Genomic DNA, 23681 nt, shown 5'->3' with positions numbered 1-23681 from the left:
GACCAGCCCGTCGACAAATGGATCAGGTCCCGGACCAGGTGTGGACGTTATCGTGTATCCTCCGGCCCGGGACCGTGTAGGACTGGTCCGGGTGGATCATGTGGGCCAGCACGGAGGCCGGTAATCATGGCGTCTTACCTCCAATTGCCCCTGCTATTCCATTGGTCACTCATCCTAACATTGCCCCACCTCCACTCTCTCACCATTGGTCACTCATTCTCACAGTGCTTCACCTTCATTCTCTCACCATTGGTCACTTATTCTAACAGTACCCAATTCCACTCTCCCACCATTGGTCATTCACACTAATAGTGCCCCACCTCCACTCTTCTCCCCCACCCCACATTGGCCACTTAGCCCAACAGTACCACCCTCCACTCTCTACCATTGGTCATTCATCCTAACAGTGTCCCACCTCCAATCTCCCACCATTGGTCACTTATCTGAACAGCATCTGATTCCACTCTCCCTCCATTGGTCACTGATCATAATACTACCTGATTCTACTCTCCCTCTATTGGTCACCCAATCTTCCCTGGCCAATGGGAAATCAAAACCAACTATTACCCAATTGGGTGATTCTCAATGGTCAGTCAAACAGGTTTTGCTCTCCCATCCTAATAAACAAGTGTTGCATGAAACCGAAAAATACCATATTGTTTTAATGCAATGTTGATACTGCTCCTACATTGCTCTTTGCATATCTTTATGGAGTTTGCACATTCTCCCTGTGTCTGAGTGGGTTTCCTCCAGGTGCTCCAGTTTCCTCACACAGTGCAAAGAACTGCAGGTCAGGTGGATTTGCCACGGTAAATGTAGTGTTTCCTGTGTGGAATAGGGTCGGTGCAGTCCTGATATGCCGAATGGCCTCTTTCTGCACTGTTGTGATCCTACGATATCCTGGAGATTAATCATCAATTCCTGGAAACTCTAGGCCAATTCTTGAAGACTGGCAACTCGAGGCGTGATAGACTCCAAAGTGACGGCACATTTAATTTTGGAGCTGTAGACAGTATCTGCTTGGCTCAGGCCCAATTCCATTTGTCGTCAGAATTCTTGTGATCACAAGTCTATATGAGAATATATTAACAGATTTCTGACTTCTTGTTCAATTACTGGCTTCTTTATCTGGACTCACTCAACAAATCAAACTATAGCTTACCAGCCTGCCTAACTGATTTCATTATAAGCTGTCCGGTGTAAATGTATTTTTGGCAGTTTTTTTTTACTCCAAGGGTCAGGAGATTGAATTGGAAAGGATGGGGTAGAAGGGTTGTTGGGAATTTGTAATTTAATCTATGAGGTCTGGCTCACTGCACAGTGGGTGGATCTCATACTGATTCCTTTACGGTATACAAACAATGTGCTGAAATTATAAGGAGGTCCAAGAATATGAAAATGAAGTGGGAAAGGAGTGGCCTTAGCTGCTCACACAAGCCAAACTGTTAGAAAAGAAGACATTTGGAGGGGAGAAGACTGAGAGGTGGTGAACCCCTTGTGCCTTTCGCATGAATTGTTGGTTATAAGAATCAAACTGTGGGGTGCACAAAATCACGAGGAGCGTGTACAGTGTCTACGAAAGATTGGATTTCTGACAGTTTTTGAAACTGCTGCTGAAGTAGGTCATGTGTATCCTGAAATTTTAAAGTCGCAGTATTGTAAGCTTTTGCTTTGCTATCTTATGAGCAATGTAACATGATTTATTTGCACCAGCTTTTTTATGCAAAGAGTATAAATTAGTTGTCATTCCAGCTTCTTCATTCCTTGATCAAATTGTACTATTTTTCTCCTTTTCTTTAAATGTTCTCCCCCTTCCTAGCCCCCACCATCCTTCTGTACCTCCCTGCTTTCTTCCTTCAGAATCTTTGCTGAGAGAATAAGGGTGCTCAGTCTGCTATCCCTCATAGTCACCAGCTTGAAGATTTGACCTCTGTCATAGTCCCGCGGTCTGGATGCACCGAGAGAGAATCATGGACTGCCTCACCCAAGACACACACGTACTGTGGTCTCAGCCACAGTGTGAACTACGTGTGAATTGATTTGGATAACCCATTTGATTAAACTTCACTTAGAGCTGCTGTTGTGTTTGTGAAGAGCTACATGGCTTTTTTACTAAGTTAAGCCGGAATGCCTTCACAGTCGGAAGCATTTAATATATTTTTACTAGATGGAATGGTCACATAAAAAAATGGATATTTGGGAATACTCACAAACTAGCAATTTAATCAAATAGCTACAGTAGTGTTAGAAGTGGCTAGAAAGATTGCAGAGATTTAATTAATTAATTAACTTGCTTCAGGGTACCTACTTGTTTTTAGTATCACCAGTATGAATTTGAAGCTTTATACATGTTTGAAAGATGGTGGTCTGACCTTAATTAGTACCTCATGCATTGCACAATGTTGATACGTTCAAATAAAAGCAATATACTGTGGATGCTGGAAACCTGAAATAAAACAGATTGTTGGAGAAACTGAGTTAACGTTTCAAGTGCACCAATATATGGAACTGTCTGATAACATAGGGTTTGATCTGAAAGAACGGTGTGAAGGAAGTATGGAGGGATTTCTGAAGAAGACTCACATTGGACTGAAACCTCCAATTACTAAGTTTCTCCCTCTACAGATGCAGCCAGACCTGCTGTCTACCTCCAAGATTCTCTATGTTTGTTTCAGATTTCCAGAATCCGCAGTATTATACTTCTAAGTTTGGAGGGAGACAGGTTAGAGTGGGGGAGAGGAGCAGAGAAATTTCAGGTGGCCAATGTCACATCAACAGCTCTCAAATGAAGAGGAAATGTCACACTGGATTCAAAAGAGGAAATGTCACACTGTTTCTCTCTCCGTACACGCTAATTAACTATAACTAGCTCGATACTTATGATGAATGACTCCTTTGATGAATTAGAAGAGCAGTAAACAGTGTTGATAAGGCTCAAATGACTCTTTACAGATTCACTCATAGATTTCTGAAGATAATTGGACAATGATCGGAAAGATTGCAGGACTGTTGACCAAAGGCAGCTGAAGGAGACTTGCTAAATTCCTCTTTATAAGAATTGGCATGCACTGTTGTGAATGATGTGACTTTATAAACATAAACTAGTATAATGGACAGAGCAGGCTCAGTTTAGATCACAGCCAGAATAATAACAAAGAAATAGGGATAGTTTATTTCTTTGCACAAAATGAAATTCCTGAAGAGGAAGAGACTGGGAATTTGAGGTTACACTGGGATTCCAGCAATTTGCTGTCTTGTGGCTGGGGGTGGGGGCCATGGGTGGGTTTACTGCCCAACACCATCCTCATCACCCCACGAAAAGGCAGCAGAGGAAATTCTCAAATCTTCCTGAAACTTCTCTTCCGGAAATTCTTGTAAAGATCTCAGAGGAGGAGTTTGGCCTTTCAGGGTAATATTCAGAGGCACTTTGTTTTTCAATCACGGATTGTGAAAGTTATTGCAAAGATCCATCCTCAATTACGCAGAATGAGCTATCATCTTGACCCAATAAAGTCTTTGTGGGTTTGGTTAGCTGAGTTGGATGGACGGCTGGTCTGCAATGCAGAGTGACACCAACAGTGGCAGTTCAATTCCTACACTGGCTGAGGTTTCCATGAAGGACTCTCCCTCTCAACCTCGCCTGAGGAGTGGTGACCCTCAGTTTAAACTCGCCATCAGCCATCTCTCCCTCTCAATTCTATGGTGACTTTACTATAGAGAGAACTGCAGAGCTGTTGGGAAGAGAAATATCTGAGATTTTGATCCAAATATAGTGATGATATATTTCCAATGTGCTGAGTGACTTGGAGGGGAACTTGTAGGTTGTGTTGTTCTACGCACCTGCTCCCTTTGTCTTTCTAGATAGTTGAGGTCACAGGTTTGGAAGGTGCTATCAAAGGAGCTTTGGTGAATTTCTGCAGTGCATCTTCAGCATTACACATTGCTGCTACTGAGCATCGGTGGTGGATTGGAGTGAATGTTCAAGTTTGTGGATGTGGTGCCAGTCAAGTGGATTGCTTTGTCCTGGAGGGTATCAAGCTTCTTGAGTGTTATTGGAGTTGCACTCATCCAAGCGATTGGGATGTATTCTATCACACTCCTGACTGTGCCTTGTGAGAAGGCTCTTTCCCCAGTTGTTGGCCCTGGAAGTTTTACTTCTTCCAATAATGTGGATGCCTCCTGGGGGAGGGGATGCAGAAAGATGGGTACACAAGCAAACACACATATTAGGTGCAGAAAAAGGCCATTCAGCCTCTCAACTTGCTCTGCCATTGAATACGATCTTGGTTGATCTACTAGTGGCCTCAGCTCCACATTCCCAAGGTGGCTCCTTTTCATATTTTTCCTAAGACAGGTATAACCTTATGGCATCAAGCCCAAATGCAAATAAAAAAATTTAAGCTGAGTTGTTTATTGCTGTAGATTATTACAGCCTTTACCATTTCATTAGGAATACTTCCATATGTTGCGTGTAACTTGCACTGTGATGTTCTAGTCAGCATGAATGCTGGGTAAGAGAATAGAGCTATCTTCGTATTTCAGGATTTCAGAATTGTGGCTTAGCAGTGAAGAGGAAATGGTGAGATATGACCAAGTCAAGTGCATGTGATTTGTTGATGACTGTGTTGTTACTATCCATTATGGTCAACCTCATTAAGGGCAGTGTGTCACTTTTCAATAATCCAATTTATGTCTTGTTATGTGTCAGCATCACAGGTTAACATCCATTCGTTTTAAAAATTATGAATACAGTTAGTAATGTGATTATGTGCAGATAATTTGTTTATGCGATATTGATTGAGACCACCCAGGATTCTTCTTCGGAGTACCAGCTTGGGATCTTTTACAGAGACCTGAACAGGCATTTGGGGTCTTGTTCAAAACGTGGCACCTGTGACAGTGCTGTGTTCCCTCAGTACAGCTCTGGAGTGTCAGCTTTGGCTTTTATGTGCTCAGGCCTAGATGTGGGACTTCTGCCCAGAACCTTGGAGTTCAGAGGCAAACTGAAGCATAGCTAGTGATGGTTTTGAATGGAATATCCTTGTAATGTGACAATGTGGGATTACTTTATCTGACAGTAAGGTGCCTAAACTTCTTAAGTGGTAAAGGTTCACTACTAAAGAGTAGTTATAGCACAGAGATGCTTAAGGGGAAACTCAGTAACTGCATGAAGTTAGAAAGGAAACATATTTGGCAGATAGTTACAATACATCTGGACAGTTATTGGTCTGGACAATCATGTTCTTAAATGTTTATGTTGATGTTTCATTGTCTTATTGGGGGTACAGTGTAGATTTACCAGAATAGTATCTAAGTTCTGAGGACAAGTCTGATAATATTGGGTTGTATCCTCTTGAATTTGGAGTGTTGAAACACTTGAGGTGTTTAAAATCATGGTGGCACAGTGGTTAGCACTGCTGCCTTACAACGCTAGGGCCTCGGGTTCGATTCCAGCCTTGGGCGACTATCTGAGTGGAGTTTACACATCCTCCCTCTGTCTGCATGCTCCTCTGGGTGCTCCAGTTTCCTCCCAAACTCCAAAGATGTACAGGTTAGGTGAATTGCCCATAGTGTTAGGTGCATTAGTCAGAGTAAAATGGGTCTGGGTGGGTTACTCTTCAGAGGATCGGTGTGGACTTACTTGTTGGACCAAATGGCCTGTTTCCACACTGTAGGGAATCTAATCTAAACAAAAATGATGAAGAAAACCATCCCTCTATTAATGAATTCCTGAAGAAAGTGACAGGGTTAGGTCTGAAATCAGGAACTATTTATTCACTATAGAAATCTGCCTAAACCATGACTATCTAAGCTTTTTAGGAGGTGATTTTTGCAATTGGTGGCTCCTTTTCATTTTTTTCCTAAGACAGGTATAACCTTATGGCATCAAGTCCAAATGCAAATAAAACAATTTAAGCTGAGTTGTTTATTGCTGTAGATTATTACAGCCTTTACCATTTCATTAGGAATACTTCCATATTTTTGTCCTTTGTGAGACAAAGCAAGCAAAATATCAGGGATTTCCAAGAAAAGCCATGTGATATTCCCAGCAAATGTGAGGGAGGTTGGTTCACGTGAATATTTAGAGCTTTTATACATAGACCATTCGGTTTAAATCAGAATGACAGAGTGTGAATGAGTTTCCCCAGACCCATCACACTGTTTACATTTCTTGCACTGTTGTTGGGTAGTATTAATACTACCCAGTGAAACTCATCGAGTCTTCTTCCATCCAGGAGGAATATCAGCAAGCTCTCTCACCTTATAGTAATAGTTCACTTTATAGTCAAGGCCAGCTAGTGGAAGGGCAGAAGTTTATCTCAGATGGTGGTACTGACAGTGAATCAGCAAACCTGTTTCAAATTCTGCCCAATGATTGATTCCGTCACTCAATTGGCTGACTGTTGTTTTACACTATCAAACCATTCCAAATCTATAATACTCATTAAGGTCTGACTAAAAACTAAGAACAGAGTATTATAACCCAACAATTTAGGCTGAAAAATTGCTTAAAGATCAAGTTTATTTAATAAGGTTTATATGCACTGAATTTGGCTGGGTCAAAGAGAAATGTAATCCCCAGCAATATCAAAGAATACAAACAGTATAGCAGACAGACAGAACAGACAGAATAACAGTTGCTTGGTTCTATAGATGGCTGGGCATAAGCATGTTTTCAAGAGAAGCTGGTGAAGGGGCATATTCTTACTACATTATGAACCGCAAGAGCAAAAGGTAACTGGGTTGCATGGTAATCTGAACTCCAAGAGGTATAAATTTGTCTGGAAAGTGTTAAACCAAGTTGGCAATCCACCAATGCCCAATTACTGCTACCCGCAGCTAACCCCTCTCCCACAACTTTCCAGAACAAATCTGGTCCCCCCCCACCCTAGATTGTTTGCATTAATCCTCAAAAGGCTTTGATCTATACCGCTATTTCATTACCTCAAATCATCCAATAGGTCTCTACAGCCAATGAAGAACATTCAAAGTGTGATCCCTCAAGCAGTGTAGATAAGATTGCAGACTGTTTCAAAAAGACATTCACTACCATCATCCCAGGCCAACCAGGGATAGAGAATAAATGCCAGTGAGATGCATATCCCAAAGAATGATTCAAAACAAATCAAAATAAAACATGCTAGAAATAGATCTGGCAGCATCTGTGAGGAGATACAGAGTTAACATTTCCATTCAGGTGAACCATTCCTTTGATGAAAGATCATCGACTTGAAACTCCTCACATGTGCAACTGAGTCTATTTCTAGCACTTAATTTTTGTTTTTATTTCAGAGTTTAAGCATCTGTACTATTTTGCTTTAATAAATGATTCTCTTATCTTTCCATCTTTTTGGAGATATTTTCATTGCCATTTCCCTTTTGGGATTGAATTCCTTTGGATTTATTAATTGAGATAAATATCAGTTGATTTGAAACTTTCATGTTAAGACAGGGCTCTTTCAAGATGCCACAATACTATAACCTACTCACGCAAGATCCACCAAAACATTATTTTCAAAGCTTTCCTCATGATTTGGTATTATGGATTGGAATGACTCAGCTTTCCACAGCTAATGAATCAGCAATGCTGACATTGGGAGGAGACTCTGTCTCTGTAACTTGCTGAAGATCAAAACCCACAATATGTACTGCTGCATATCTGAGTCCTCTCAGCTCAGTTAGTCTGTCATTTGAGAGTACAGATGAATTGAATGGTCATCCTTAGTATTCAATCCAGGGTCAATTTCTGTCCTTATCTAGAGGCAATATTCTTGCTCAGATGGCACCTTCATCCAATGGCGGGCCTTGTGACATCTGGAGGCGAAAGTGAGGACTGCAGATGCTGGAGATCAGATACAAGATTAGAGTGGTGCTGGAAAAGCACAGCAGGTCAGGCGCATCCGAGAAGCAGGAAAATGGACGTTTCAGGCAGAAGCCCTTCATCAGGAATCAGAATTCCTGATGAAGGGCTCCTGCCTGAAATGTCGATTTTCCTGCTCCTCAGATGCTGCCTGACCTGCTGAACTTTTCCAGCACCACTCTAATCTTGTGAAATCTGGACCCAATCAAAAGAAGGATGTTAACTGGATCACCTGTGGCAGGGTGACGCCTCTTCTGTTTGTCCTAATCAAGCCTCCGTTTATGAAAGATCACCTCCTTGTCTCAGCTCAGTGTTTCGCTAATGAAGTGTGGCCATAATCAGCAATTCAGTTGAATGGGGATTGGATTTGCCTTTTCACATTGTGTAGCACACTGCCACAACTGTTCTTCTGATCACAGAATCTTCCTAATCTACAGGGGTACACTCCAGAAAACAGAGCTGAACTGGATCCTCTCTGAAGCCAGACATGACATCATACCAGAGGTAGGTATCAAACAATATGTTTTGGTATTTGGCCTCCTGGACAGATAGGAAAAGTTATTTCAATGATATTCCCACCTCTCTCCTACCCTTGGGAAGTTTTGGATTTTCTTTAGAGTTCTCCTAGAGGGATTATGTGTTGCCAAGGGTGTACAGGGTTTCTTGATATAAGGACAGATCATTACAAAGAGATTGGACAGGCTTATTATTTCCTGTCCAACTTTTAGACATGTCCATATTTATTTTCTGTTTTACCAGAATGCTCCCTTCACTGGTACGAAGTCTTCAGAACATATACAGTCTATATCCTTGAGACATTTAGCCAGATATGAGGCCTCTTGATGGATTGTTGACATAAAGAGTATGGTGTAGTCCCTTGTTAATGAAATATCAGCAACTCATGTGGCCCACCTAGCTCTAACTGAAGCTAATTAATAACCACACCACAAAAATTGCTTTTAGATTTTGCAAAGGTTTGGCACAAGCTGCTCCTTTTTATGCAGATTAGAGAAAACATCAACGTGGTTGTTTTCTAAATATTAACTCTGCTTCTCTCTTCCAATTGTCAGCAGTAGTTCAGAGATTGAGTATTATACCAGGGCACCCTTGCATCTCCAGACCACCACAACAAATGTTTGGCATATTATTGGTGTGGAAGAAATCATGTAGGTCAGTTACTATCAACCTCTTTAGCAGAATTTACAGTCTTATATTTTTCCTTCCACAGTATATGGCCAAATTGTTCATCTTTCTTTGCAATGCAATAGCTATATTCCTGGTGTTGGTCAAATGGATTCCAAGGCAGATGGTGAAGTTAAAAAAAAGGCCCAATTCTTTTCCTTAATGGTTGGTTTATTCACAGGATGCCATTTTGTAGATCTCAGCCTCCTCACTACTACCCCCAGGTCCCACTGACTCTCCATATAATATTTTAGACAAACCCGTGAAACAAATTAAGCCAAATAGCCCCTTAAATGACTGTAACGCCACATTAAATCCCAGAGAAACAGTAACCATTCGAATGAAAGTTTGTGGAGTGATAATGCTGTGTCCAATGCCCATAAGGGGAAGTGAAGGCCTAATGGTTTCATTGCTAGGTTGTAAATCCAGAGACCGAGGTAATGTTCTGGGTTCAAATTCGGCTCCCACAGCTGGTGTAATTTGAATTCAGCAAAACTCTGGGTTGATGAAACTATTATCAGGAAAAATCCATTTGGTTTATTAGAGATCTTTAGGGGAAAAAAAACTGCCATCCTTGTCTGGCCTACATGTGACTCCAGATCCACAGCAATGTGGTTGATTCTTAACTGCCCCTTGGGTAATAAGGGATGTGCAATGCTGGCCTAGCCAGCAATGGCCTCATCGTGGGAAACCGCGCACTCTCCATCCCTGATCCCAGCCCTTAACCAATCAATGCCCATCACTTACACATCTTTAACAACATAATCAACAAACCATTTATAAATATTCACACTGATCACAATTGGTTTGTTTTACACTGTCAGCACTAAACTTGGTTGACAAGTTTCACTTATTAGTCAGCAAAGCTGCTAAGGTCTGCTGTAGTTTGTTTCGGCTTCTTAATAGGAGATCCATTTTAATCAGTCTTGTCATCTCACGCCCTGGTACTGGGCAGGGTTTTTTGTTAGCCTTGTTTTATTAATGAGCTGTTTTTATTTCCCAGGTCACGGCTGGGGTGGAGGGGGTGCAGTTTTGCGTGAGTGATGTAAGTAATCAGATCTCTAGAACAAAAAGGTTTCAGTAGAGTGTGTTTTAAAAGCTTTTGAGTCATAGAGATAAACAGCATGGAAACAGACCCTTCAATCCAACTCGTTCATTGCGACCAGATATTCTACATTAATCCAGTCCCATTTGCCAGCTTTGGGCCAGTATCCCTCTAAATCCTTCCTATTCATATACCTATCCAGATGCCTTTTAAATGTTGTAATTGTACCAGCCTCCACCACCTCTTCTAGCAGCTCATTCCACACATGCACCACCCTCTGCATGAAAAGATTTCCCTTGGATTCCTTTTAAATCTTTCCCCTCTCACCTTAATCCTATGCCCTCTGGTTTTGAACTCCCCTACCCTGGGGAAAAGATCCTGACTCTTCACCCTATTCATGGCCCTCATGATTTTATAAATTTACATAAGCACATCCTCCAAGGCTCTAGGCAAAGTAGCCCCAGCCTAACTTGAGCTAATGTTTAACCACACAGTAGGTATTCTTGTTGTGTACTGCCTCTGAACCAGCAACTCTGAGTTCAGGTCTCACTTTGACACTTGCCAGCCATGGAAGATGTGTTCCTGATGTGGTTCAAGTAGGTCGATCATCAGCCTGCTAGCACTCTGCAATTCTTCCTTAAAGGGGAACTCCAAAACATGCATGAAAACTCAAAGTTCCCTCTCAGACCAGACACTGATTGCTTAATATCATCAGACCACTTCATCTCATTAATAGTCAGTGAAAAAAGAAGCAGAGAATCCCCAATGTTGCCCAGAGTTAGCGCTGGAAGTACTCTAACAAGTACCCGTTAGTATCAGGTTGTGAACACTGCAATAGAGAACATTTGAAGTGTATCTAATGAATAAACCAGTCGCCAGTTGATGGAAACAAGCAACAGGTTTGGAACTGGGCCTTTGTGAGCAAGATGTGTCACTAATTGCAACAACTGGCCTGCAAAGTCCCAGTTTTAAGCTTGCACTATCTGTGCTCTCTCCAAAAGTCTTCTGAAGTTTCTTGATTAACTGCACTTTAAAGTAAGTTCTTCAAATGTTTATTAACTTTAGATTGTATGTTGCATAACGTCAAACAAGACCAACTGATTTGACTAAATCACAATACTAAGTTGTTAATTTACTGAACAACTATCTCAAACTGTCCTATCTATCACTTACCTGCTTCTTACTGTTATAAGTATTCAAGGGGGCATTCGATGATTATTAGGAATGAGCAAGGGTACAGGGTAAAAGGAGTTTGGCACTAGATAATGATGCTCCTTGAATGAGCAAGTGCAAACAGTATGGGCTAAATGGTCTCCTTCTGCACTGTAACACTTCTGTGTCACTGTAACACTTCTGTGATATGAACTGCATGTATATGATTCATGTTAATCAATGTAAATTTGAAAGCACTGCAGAAACCAATGGTGAATGCACATCTGCACAGTGAATTCCTCATGTTCAGGATGTCCCAAAGAAAGCAAACTACTTAAAAAGTTCAGTCACCATTGCAATGTCAGTAAATATGACAACTAGTCTGTGCACAGCAAGATCCCACCAAAAAAAAAGAATTTAGACCAAAGGCCAGTCAATTTTAAAGAGTCAGAATTCATGACGTGAAGACATGGATTCTCCTGCTCTTCTTTCTTAGCACAATTAAATTACATTCACTTGAGAAGGCGAACTCAGCTTTGTGTTGCTTCTGAAAGATGTCTCATTTGGCACTGCAGCAGTCCTTCAGTATGGCACTAATGTGCCTCCCGGGATTATGTGCTTGAATCTCTGGGTTTTGACTTTTTACCTAGAGATGACAGTGAACCACTCTGATACTTAAAATACAGGTAATACAGGAAAAGACAAAATTGTGCAATTAAAGAACTTTGTAATGAGTGGTTGTATGAGATTCATATTCTGCAACTGCTGGTCTGCAAAGTGAACAGTGTCTCTTAAAGCAGCTCTTTTTGGGGATGGTCCTTCCATTTATCAAAAAAGGCTCCCTTAATCAGAGAAGCTGAAAAAGATGTTTTTGGGGGGTTGGGCATGAAGGGAGGTGGGGAAGGTTGAGGTCAGCTTGCTGGAGAGGTCAGCAAATAGAATTGCACTGAATAATGCCCACCAGTAATTACACTGGACAGACACTTCCACCAATAGCTCAGGACTGACTCGGTGAATAATTCAAATATTAACAAATACTTTGTGGTGACATCTTTAAATGAAAATCAGCAATGCCAACAAATGCCAAGTGCCGACATCTAATGATTACATTTTCTGAGGCTGCACTGTTGGTTGCTTGTTAGTCACAGATCTCGTGATCCATTATCTTCAGCTAGGAGTGTGAACTGCTGTCGATCATTGCTATAATCTGAGCTGTGCACTGGGTCACTCAGAGTATGCACATATCAGAGAGAATCAAACTAAAATCGACAATCACTTTTGATGCCTCTATGTTCTATCTTCCAAGTTTCTTACAATGGGTTTAGATAATATTGACAATGAAGGAGTGTTCCAATAAACTGATGGCACAGTGCTAGTAAGACAGATTTCATGTTTCGGCAAGAGATATGTGAAAGACTACTTTTTAATGCAGTAAATGTTCATAGCCTGTGTTACAATTAGATCAGGGACTGTTAATATTTAAAGAAAAATTCAGACACCTCATTTTAATCAAGATAACTATAGCACACAATTTCACTTCTTATTTTATTATGTATAAAAATATTAAACAAACAATCACTACTAATTTCACAATATGATTTCTAACTATATAGGCTATGCACTCAGGTTTACTTTTTATCTCTTGAGAAATCTCTTATAAAACACATCAGACTCAAATTTATTTGCTTCTGTCATCATAAGTATATAATTCTGTGCATCTATAATCCTCCTACCCCCCCCCCCCCCCACCCCCCAAAACACCTTTCTCAGCAACTCCTCTGTTTCAGGGAGCCCTATTTGATAAATGGAAGGACCACCCCCACAGATGTCTGGAAAATTTTCCTCAACTCCAGTGATTCTCAGAGATAAAACCTTAACCGACTGTAGAGGTTTCAGTCCTTTGTACTGGTTATTTTTTCAATACTTCACAGCTAATCTGTCTTTGGCACAGGAGATGTAGATTTTTCCATTAGTTTCAAACTAGGCAATCTTCGAGTTTCTGTTCCCTCACAAAATTCAAATTGAGATTAAGCCTCATCCACATTCTGCATTGTTAATAGTGAGGAGGCCTTTTTAACTACAGTTATATATATTCCGGCTATCTTCCGTCAGTGAGGTTCACATTGCAACTCAGCAAACATCCAGAAAAATTGAAACTGGAGAATCTCCCAGAGCTCAACCCATCTCCACTACGACATAGTCTGCTGGAGTGTCCTCAAACTGACCTTTACCTTAATTATCCCTCAATTACAATGTTTTCCTCGATCTGGCAAAGTAAATTGGTTCTACAGTCTTTCAGAATTCACTGAATACTTCTAAAATAATTTGTTTCTATTTCCCAAAATAAAACTTCTCTTTGGAATGCCTTTGCTGCAAGGATTATAGATATCACATCTCCAGCTCTTCAGTGAACTATGCCCAGCTGCTGTTTGATAGCTGTATTTCTTCTGACTTTACTAAACAAATATGAGTCACCTTCAAACTTGGCATTTTTTTTCAGGTGTTCTGGCAATTTCTAAAGTCCAGAAATATATGACATCACCTTTACAACTTTAATCCTCTGAGAACTAAAAATGACATCTAACGTAGGAATATGATCTAGATATTCCCAATACCTCCAACTCCTCCTCTACAAGTGTGGTGGCCAAAGAAATGATCAATGATTTCGAAAGGGGATTGAGTACGAACTTAGAAATATATTTGCAGGGCTATAAGGATAGGTGGGTGAATATGAGGGATTGGACTGTTCTACGTCATGATTTTATTAGTATTAAGGAAATTAATCTTTAATTCCAGTACATTCCTGGGTAATATTGACTTGACTGTTTCAAGGTACATTTCCCATCACACTTGGAAATTGAGATCAATATTATTTTTATACGGATGTTTCTGTATCTGCTTACTGTGACTCAAGTGGTTACACCCTTACCTCAGAAGGTTATGAGTTCAAATTCTCCTCCAAAACTTGAGTACAACAATCTTGGGCTGACCTATGGTGCTGTATTGGGGAATGCTGCACTGTCAGATGAAATATTAAACGAGGACTTACTACCTTCAGATACATATGGAAAATCCAATCAAACTACATTGAAAAAGATTCTGAACATCCCAACTGTCTTGACCAACATCACTTACGTAGAATAGCGTTTTTGTCATATAACTGTTTGTGGGAGCTGACTGTGCTGAAGTTGGCTGCTATGTTTCCCCATTCCAACAGTGACCCTGTTCCAAAAGTGCTTTGTTGGGTGTAAAACATTTTGGGACATGTGGTGGTCATAAAAGATGCTATAAAAATGCAAGTCTTTCTTTTCTATCTCACAGAATCATACAATTATGAGTGGAGGCCCTTCAGCCCATCATGTCTGCACACTCTCTGAATGAGCATCTCTCCCAGTTCAATTCTCATCACTATGTGCATTGTTCCATTTCAAATAAGTCTAATTTCCTTTTGAATCCTTCAATTGAACCTACCTCTATCATAGTCTTAAGCAATAAAATCCAGACCCTGAACTCTCACATGAAAAAAGTTTTTGCTCATATCACTTGTGATTCTTTGACTAATTGTTTAAAATCAGGGCCCCCCATCAATTCTTTCAAGCTGGAATGTTTTCTCCCTATCTTTTCTGTCCAGATCGCTCCTGAATCTTAATACTTATTTCACATCTCCCCTCAGTCTTCTCATGTCCAAGGAAAGCAAATGGTCAGTTAAGAAACAGTGAGGATATATTCCCAGACAGGGCAGGCTTCATAACAAGAGAAAAAGAGTTGCCCCTCCCTGCTGGGTTGCAGGAGGGGCCCTTGATCTGTTTAAAACCTGGATAGGACAGGTTAGTGCAGTGTGACAGACGGGAGAATGACCTTAATTGCTGAAGGCCACCCAGCCTGCCCTTACTTTTGTCTCCCTGAACCTCTCCCCTCTTGTGGGCTCCACTCTGCAAACTCTCTCCCGAAAGCATTACCCACCATAGCTCTCCACATACTGGCTGCACAGCTCACACTGGCTGCACAGTTTATTATAGGTGTTGGCCCTTACAAAACTTGCTATTTTAGGAAGGGCTGACCATTGAACTACTAGAAATTGTCTCTGTCTTCAATGACATTGCAGCCAAATTGCAATATCATTTAAATTTGACAAGAGCAATGTTCCATGCTTTGGATTTTATGCCAACCTTTAATTCTTGGAATTAGTAATACAGTGAGTTAATTTTCTTGGGTTACAATAAGACAGCACTGATTTCTGGCTATGTGACATTTGTCTTGGAGAAATTACCACTAACTGGTGGTGAAGTCTGAATGTACCAGGTCACTGAAATTGTGTTACTGAATGTGAAACAGAAGAAATGTATTGTCATTGACAGTGGAAATGATACTTCACTTGGCAAGAAGGATGAGGGTTTTTTGGGGACAGATGTGTTCTACTTTCATAATGCCCCTACAAATCCCTATTTCTCATGCGATGGTCGACACTAAAACCACACTATCAAGAAACATATGTTGTATTCTCAATGTGCTGTGCTAAAACAACCTCCTGGTTCAACATGTGTTTGTGATCTGACCTTATTGCAATGTAATCATTGTGTTAATGGAACTTGTAGTCAGTACATTCTGGGTCTTAACAAATCCCTGCATAACTTCCTTTTCTTCATCCTATGTCTTGTTTTTTACCTCAAAACTGCACATTACAGGCTATCAATCTTTCTACCATCAGGAACAGCTTCTCATTAACTGCTTTATCAAATATTTTGTGATTTTTGAATAGGAAATTCCGGATCCTGTATTTTTACCAAATCACTAAAACCCCTGATACTATTTTATCAAACTATTTATTTGTTCATGCATTATGGGTGTCAATGACTCAGCCAACATATATTACCTATCACTAATTGCCCTGGAGAAGGTGGTGAAGAGCTGCTTTCTTGAATTGCTGCAGCTTTTTTTTGTGTAGATACAATCACATTGCCATTAAGAACAGAGTTCTGAAATTTCCAAATTCCCAAGGGTTGACATCTTTATAAAGTATGGCGCTCTGAATTGGCCACTTTATTGCAGCTGGGGTATAACCGGTTTATAAACATTTAACATTAGCTTACTTGCTTTTGAACTCTCTGCTCTTATTGTAAACTGAAGAACTGTATCTGTCATTTTAACAATTTTTCAACTTATTGGTGCAGTAAAAGATTATGTATAAGAGATTCAGATTTAGAATATTACAGCGCAGTACAGGCCCTTTGGCCCTCGATGTTGCACTGACATGTGGAAACAATCTGAAGCCCACGTAATCTACACTAATCCATTCTCATCCATATGCCTATCCAATGACCATTTAAATGTCCTTAAAGTTGATGAGTCTACTGCGGTTGCAAGCAGTGCGTTCAACGCCCCTACTACTCTCTAAGAAACTACCTCTGACATCTGTCTTATATCTATCACCCCTCAATTTAAAGCTATGTCCCCTCGTGCTCGCCATTGCCATCCAAGGAAAAAGACTCTCACTGTCCAACCTATCTAACCCTCTGATTATCTTATATGTCTCAATGAAGTCACCTCTCAGCATTCTTCTCTCTAACAAAAAGTCTCAAGTCCCTCAGCCTATCCTCATAAGACCTTCCCTCCATCCCAGGCAACATCTTAGCAAATCTCCTCTGAACCCTTTCCAAAGCTTCCACCTCCTTCCTATAATGCGGTGACTAGAACTGTACACAATACTCTAAGTGTGGCCACACCAGAGTTTTGTACAGCTACAGCATGATCTCATGGTTCCAAAACTCAATCCCTCTACCAATAAAAGCTAACATATCATATATCTTCTTAACAACCCTATCAACCTGGTGGCAACTATGTACCTGGACACCGAGGGCTCTGTGCTCAGCTACACTACCAAGAATCTTACCATTAGCCCAGTACTCTGCATTCTTGTTACTCCTTCCAAAGTGAATCACCTCACACTCGTCCACATTAAACTCCATTTGCCACCTCTCAGTCCAGGTCTGCAGCTTATCTATGTCGCTCTGTAACCTACAATAACCTTCGTCACTATCCACAACTCTACTGACCTTTGTGTCATCTGCAAATTTACTAAGCCTTCCTTCTATGCCCTCATCCAGGTCATTTATATAAATGACAAACAACAGTGGACCCAAAACAGATCCTTAGGGTATCCCACTAGTAACTGAACTCCAGAATGAATATTTCCCATCAACCATCACCCTCTGTCTTCTTTTGCTTGACAATTTCTGATCCAAGCCACTAAATCACCCTCAATCCCATGCCTCCATATTTTGTGCATTAGCCTACCATGGGGAACCTTATCAAACACCTTACTGAAATCTATTTACACCACATCAATGACTTTACCCTCATCCACCTGTTTGGTCACCTTCTCAAAAAACTCAATAAGGTTTGATTATCCCTAATCAACTTATTCCTCTCTACATGATTATAAATGCTCTCTCTTATAGCCCTTTCCAAACTTTACCCACAACCGAAGTAAGCCTCACAGGTCTACAATTTCCAGGGTTGTCTCTAATCCTCTCCTTGATCAAGGAAACAACATTTGCTATCCTCCAATCTTCTGGCACTATTCCTGTAGACAATGACGACATAAACATCAAAGCTAAAGGCTCAGCAATCTCCTCCCTGGCTTCCCAGAGAATCCTAGGATAAATCCCATCTGGCTCAGGGGACTTAGAAAAATAGATAACACCTACTCCTTATGCACCTCAATCCTATCTAGTCTAGTAGCCTGTATCTCAATATTCTCCTCGACCACATTGTCTTTTTTTAGTGTAAATACTGATGAAAAGTACTTATTTAACCCTTCTCCTATCTCCTCTGACTCCAGGCACAACTTCCCACTACTATGCTTGATTGGCCTAATCTTACTCTAGTCATTCTTTTATTCCTGATATGGCTATAGAAAGCCTTAGGGTTTTCCTTGAACCAATCATCCAATGACTTCTCATGTCCCCTCCTGGCTGTTCTTAGCTCTTGGTCTTTCCTAACTAACTTATAACTCGCAGGTGCCCTAACTGAGCCATCACATCTTATCCTTATATAAGCCTTCTTTTGCCTCTTCACAAGAGATTCAACTTCCTGAGTAAACCATGGCTCCTGTGCTTGACAACTTCCTCCCTGCCTGACAGATGCATACTTATTAAGGACTCGCAATAGCTGGTCAATGAATAAGCTCCAAGTTTCAATTGTGCCCATCCCCTGCAGTTTCCTTCTCCATCCTATGCATCCTAAATCTTGCCTAATCACATTGTAATTGCCTTTCCATAAGCTATAACTCTTGTCCTGCGGCATATACCTATCAATTTCCATCTCTAAAGTAAACTTAATTGTGGTCACTATCATCAAAGTGTTCACCTACCTCCAAATCTAACACCTGGCTGGGTTCATTACCCAGTACCAAATCTAATGTGGCCAATCCACGTGTTGGTCTGTCTGCATACTATGTCAGGAAACCCTTCTGCAAAGTTTCAGACCCAGTGATCACAGCTTAACTGGTTCCCACACAAGGTCACAGATGTGAATTTTTTTTTTCTCCACAGATGCTGATTTCCCTGCTGAGTATTTCCAATATTCTCTGTTTTTATTCCAAACTTCCACTATTCTGTGCATAACTGTTCTTCCTGTTTTCAATTCTAACCAGATCAGCTCCCTTTGTAGGGTTATGAGCCTTAGTTCTGGATCGCACCCACCACCACCACCAGCTCCCCCCCCCCCCACTTTGTAACTATGAAATAAAAGTTAAAGTAGGAATAAGCCATTCAGCTCTTCCATTAAATAAGATCATGGCTGCATTCCTGCAGCCCTATAACATTTCACCCTTTGCTTATCAAAACCTTATCTCTGTTTATCTCAAATTCTGCTTGCATTGCCTTTTGAGGATTGGAGTTCCAAAGTCTCATGACCCACTAAGAGAAAAATAATTCACCTCTTGGTCAACCTACGATTTTTAAAGAGATTCCTAGTTCTAGATTGTCTCATAAGAGGAAACTTCTTCTTCATATCCCCATCTACTTTGTTCCTTTATCATTTTACATACCCCAATTAATCTTCCCTCAACCCTCTAAATGAAATACAGGCCAAGTTCATCCAATTTGTGGGACCTGGTACCTCTCTAGAAACTCTGCATTACATTACTGAAAGGCTAATATATCTATCTGAGTTGCTCAAAACTATCTGCAATATTCAACTGACATACCACTTCTTTATTAGAGAATACTGGAAATCAGAAAATGAAGGGATTCTATATATGTAGATAGTTATAGTATTTGGAATATAGTCAATGCCCAAAACTTAAAATTACCACATTAGATTTTGCAAAGTGGTGGAAATTTCAATCCTGTATTATTCTTGTCTCATAGGAGGTGGGTGGCACTGGTAAGTTGCCCATCCCTAATTGCCTGACATTTTCTGTAATGGTTTGGTCTAACTGAGTAGCATTACGGCCATTCCAGAAGGCTACTCATAATCAATCTGCTGAGAGCCTGGAGTCAAATGAAGACCAGACAAGGTAAGGATGACAAGTTTCCTTCCAGAAAAGAACATAAGTGAACCAGATGGTGTTTTACAACAATCAATGATAGTTTCATGGATATTATTGCTGAGATTTGCTTTCTATTCCAGATTCATTCATTGAAATTATTAATTGATTGAATTTAAATTCCATGCTGGAATTTGAACCCATATTGACAGAGCGTTAACCTCGGTTACTAGTTCAGTGACATTACCTCTGTACTACCACCTTCCGTTTATATTTACTAGATTAATAAATTTGGAAATGCACCAGTTTGAATTAGAATACTACTGTTTTAGAGGACTGGGAAACCACTGTACCTCTGGCAGTGCTACTCGTAAATCTAATCCGATGAACTTATATGCATCAAATATTTATCTAATTTTTCTGTGAAGAATGTGATGAATTCTACCTCAATCCTTCCCTGTGCAAAGAATTCAACTTGCTGTATAAACTAAGTTCTCTTAGCATTTCTACTCAAGATGTTAAGAGTTAATTAATATTATATCATTTTCTGCACAGCATTTCCTTTGCTTTGGGTATTTTAATGGAATTAAACCAAGCAGAGTCTTGCCAGCATTTACCAAACAACTATCAGCAGTTGGCTTGATGTTCCTGGGGCCAAGGACCAAAGTGAAACATGTAAGCTGTTGAATGTTGTAGTGAATTGGAAACAGATGGGCTGGCCATCACTCTTAGTTTTTCTTTGCTTTGCTTAGCAAGATGTCATTAATGGGCATGTATACGCATTGGCAATCCCCTGTGATTCTGTAACAAATATAACTCAGTAAACCAAGGCAACTGTGAATATCTACATATAAAAAGTTTAGTGTAGTGTGTCAGCGGTTTTAAACTGATGCTTCTGGCGAGCCTTTGATAAATGAACTAAATGATTGTGACTGTTGTGGAGAACAAAATGTCATATCACCATAGAAAATATTGAAAGAGAAATGCCTCCTGATCTTCTGGAGTTACTCCAAGATAGTGTACCTTGTGACTGGAAAAGTCCACTGAGTTTTGCTGATGCTGCTGTTGAGCTCACTGTCCCGGGTTGAGCTGCTCTTTCCCTTCCTGAGGGAACTTAATTGATTTGTTGACAAAGATATAAAGTTTGACCCAAAACATGTGCCAGATCTTAACTGGTAATGATAGATTGAAGAGAAGCTAAACATTTAGGGGTAAGCTTGATACATACAATACACAAGAGAGTAGGAAATAAAGGGAACAGGATAGCAAAAGACTTGTGGGGAGTATAAACACTGATACAAAACAGCTGAGCCAAATGGACAATGTGTTGTAAATTTTATTTGAAGAATTAGACTTGGTGCTGCTACATGTTGATACCTTCAGGTTACCATCTTGCATTATACTTTCATGTCAGTTTGAATAATGTCAGGTCAAATTGTATAACCCTCAAAAACAGACCAATGGCAAGTGGTCAGAAACAGAGGGATTGCTAGTCAACTATGTGATGGAAAGAAATTGTATGCATACCTATAAGCCATAACATGCATGTGACAGTGTACACTTTGTGGCTGGCCTGTGTAGATTAAACTACCGTCAACAGGTGTATTTTAAGGCCCTGTTGGGGTAGATTCAGGACTTGCCTCCTTTCCCTATTCAGAGTGGACAACACAGTAATAGTACTGTAGTCAGAACCGTGTTCAGGTAGAACACTAGAGAAGAATATAACTTTTTCCTCAAGGGGCTGGAATACAAAGATATGAACATTTTGGAAGAGCTGTATTATGCTCCAGGTAAACTGTATTTACAGGATTATGTTCAAACCTAGGCACCACACCTCATGAAGTATATATTGGCTTTGTCACAGAACAAAACCCAGCCTAAAATAATAAAGTTATAAGGCCTAGTTTCATACTCTAGACTTGCATTTCTTTGAGTATAGAAGGGCAAAGGATGATCTAACTGAGGTGTTTATCAATAAAGTTATAACTAGGCCATTCAGCGATGACGTTGGGAAGCTGCTCTTCACATAAAGGGAGATGGAAATTGGAAGCGCTCCCTCTAAAATGCTGTTGAGACTGGAGGTCTATGGAAATTGTCAGAACTGAAATTGTTCACTTTCTGTTCATAAAGTGTATTAGGGAATATGGAACCAAGACAGATGAACACAATTGAACTGAAATTGTTCACTTTCTGTTCATAAAGTGTATTAGGGAATATGGAACCAAGACAGATGAACACAATTGAGACTAACCTTATAGCAATAAACCTGAGGTGCTGACTGGTCTAATTCTGTTCCTGATGGTCCTAGTTTTGAGCCTTCAATCCCCACCTCTCCACCACTGGGGCCTTCGCTTTACAAATATCTGCCTTAGCTGTTTTCAATTTACAGGAATTCACTTCCTTTACTGTCATTTTTCAAATGTACAACATAGCTTCAAATGTAAAATCCCTTTTAGAAACCTGAATTCATCTCCCTACTGGACAGTCAGAGGTTTAAACTATTGTTCCCTATTGGGTGAACAAACCAAGAAGCAGCTTGAGCATGACAAGGCACCAGCTCATGAAACTGCACCTAATATGAAATCACCACCAAGCCACATAAAGAACTCACAGATGTTCTTTTATTCTGATTATTTTTCACAGAAAAAGGAGTCGATGTTAACAAATTCATTATAAGATCACTGGGTTTCATGTGCTAAACAGGGAGACAAATTTAAGTCCAACTTCCAAAAAGGCATTGGCTAACCACAATGAGGTTCAAACCTTTTGATTTGTATTACAATTACATGTAAACAGTCACAGTGTAGATGCAGTTGAACCAGACTCAGAGCGTGCAAACTTGGCCTGAATTGGATCTGGTAATCTGCTTGTTTAAGAGAAAGTCCATTGAACCTTCATGGGTGAATTGGCCAAGATCTTGATTCTGGCAGTCTGACTTTGTGATACAATGGGAGAAAGTGAGGACTGCAGATGCTGGAGATCAGAGTTTCCTGAAGAAGGGCTTATGCCCGAAACCTCGATTCTCCTGCTCCTTGGACGCTGCCTGACCTGCTGCGCTTTTCCAGCAACACATTTTTCAGCTCATTTTGATACAATGTGCTAGCATGCCAATGCCTTTCAGTTAAGACTATGGTACTGTTTTCAAAATCTCCAACAAATCAGTACCAGTATCAATCAACCAATACCAGATAATTAAATCACCCAGACACGATAAAGGTCACATGGCAGAGGTCTTCTAGCACACTGGCTGCTTCCCTACGTCTGAGCCATAAGGCCGCTGATCGGTGTCATCTGTTCCAGAAGTGTGCCATAACATGTACAGCTTGATTCTAAATATCTACAACAAACACATGGGAGAGTTCTTGTGGGATGGTGGTTGTGTCCCTGCCTCTAAGCCAGAAAGTCCAGGTTCAATCCGAGCTGCTCCAGAAATGTTTCATTACATATTTAAACAGGTTGATAAATGGTACCTGTTACAAAAATGATATCGATGGAAATTCCAGAATTGAGTCTCATATGCAGCAGGGACAGTATTCCTACCCGGAGCCAGGAAGCTTGGGTTCGAGGCTCACTTGCTCCAGAGATATGTAATGACATCTCTGAACTGGTTGATTAGAAAATATCAAATTTAGTTTGCTGACGTTGTGCCACTTTTCAATATACCATATAAGTCCTTCAGAAGATGTATAATTAGATTCAAAACAGCAACACTCAGTTGACTAGTTCGTTATATATTTTTTATCGTAAGCAAATACTATTTTTTGTTGCTTATTCAGCATCATAAAAACATTCAGAGAGAGAGAGCAGTTCTTAATTTCACATCTGTACATTATCCTTTCTTAACTTGACAAATGTTTTTGAACTGTGCCAAGTCCTTCTGTGTTTAATGTTGAATCTTCAATCTCCTTCTCCCATGTCTCTACATCTTGAGGGGAAGTGTGTGTGTGTGT

At 40.4% G+C, this 23681-nt stretch overlaps 1 long non-coding RNA gene across 8 annotated transcripts in view; it reads left to right on the top strand.

The window, feature by feature from the left end:
• Positions 1 to 668: 668 nt before the first annotated feature.
• LOC122539464 overlaps positions 669 to 23681 on the top strand; it is a 42166-nt gene continuing 19153 nt past the window's right edge. The window contains exons 1-5 of one of the 8 annotated variants that reach the window (XR_006309091.1): positions 669 to 1618; positions 8299 to 8365; positions 10047 to 10088; positions 19613 to 19761; positions 20287 to 20406. This is a non-coding gene — a long non-coding RNA (uncharacterized LOC122539464). The remainder of the gene's footprint in view (positions 1619 to 8298; positions 8366 to 10046; positions 10089 to 19612; positions 19762 to 20286; positions 20407 to 23681) is intronic. The other 7 variants (XR_006309092.1, XR_006309097.1, XR_006309093.1 and 4 more) reach the window with 7 other exon arrangements.

The sequence above is a fragment of the Chiloscyllium plagiosum genome, chromosome 32, assembly GCF_004010195.1.
Source record: "Chiloscyllium plagiosum isolate BGI_BamShark_2017 chromosome 32, ASM401019v2, whole genome shotgun sequence".
In the NCBI taxonomy this organism is placed as follows: Eukaryota; Metazoa; Chordata; class Chondrichthyes; order Orectolobiformes; family Hemiscylliidae; genus Chiloscyllium; species Chiloscyllium plagiosum.
This window is presented reverse-complemented; position numbering and strand designations above follow the sequence as displayed.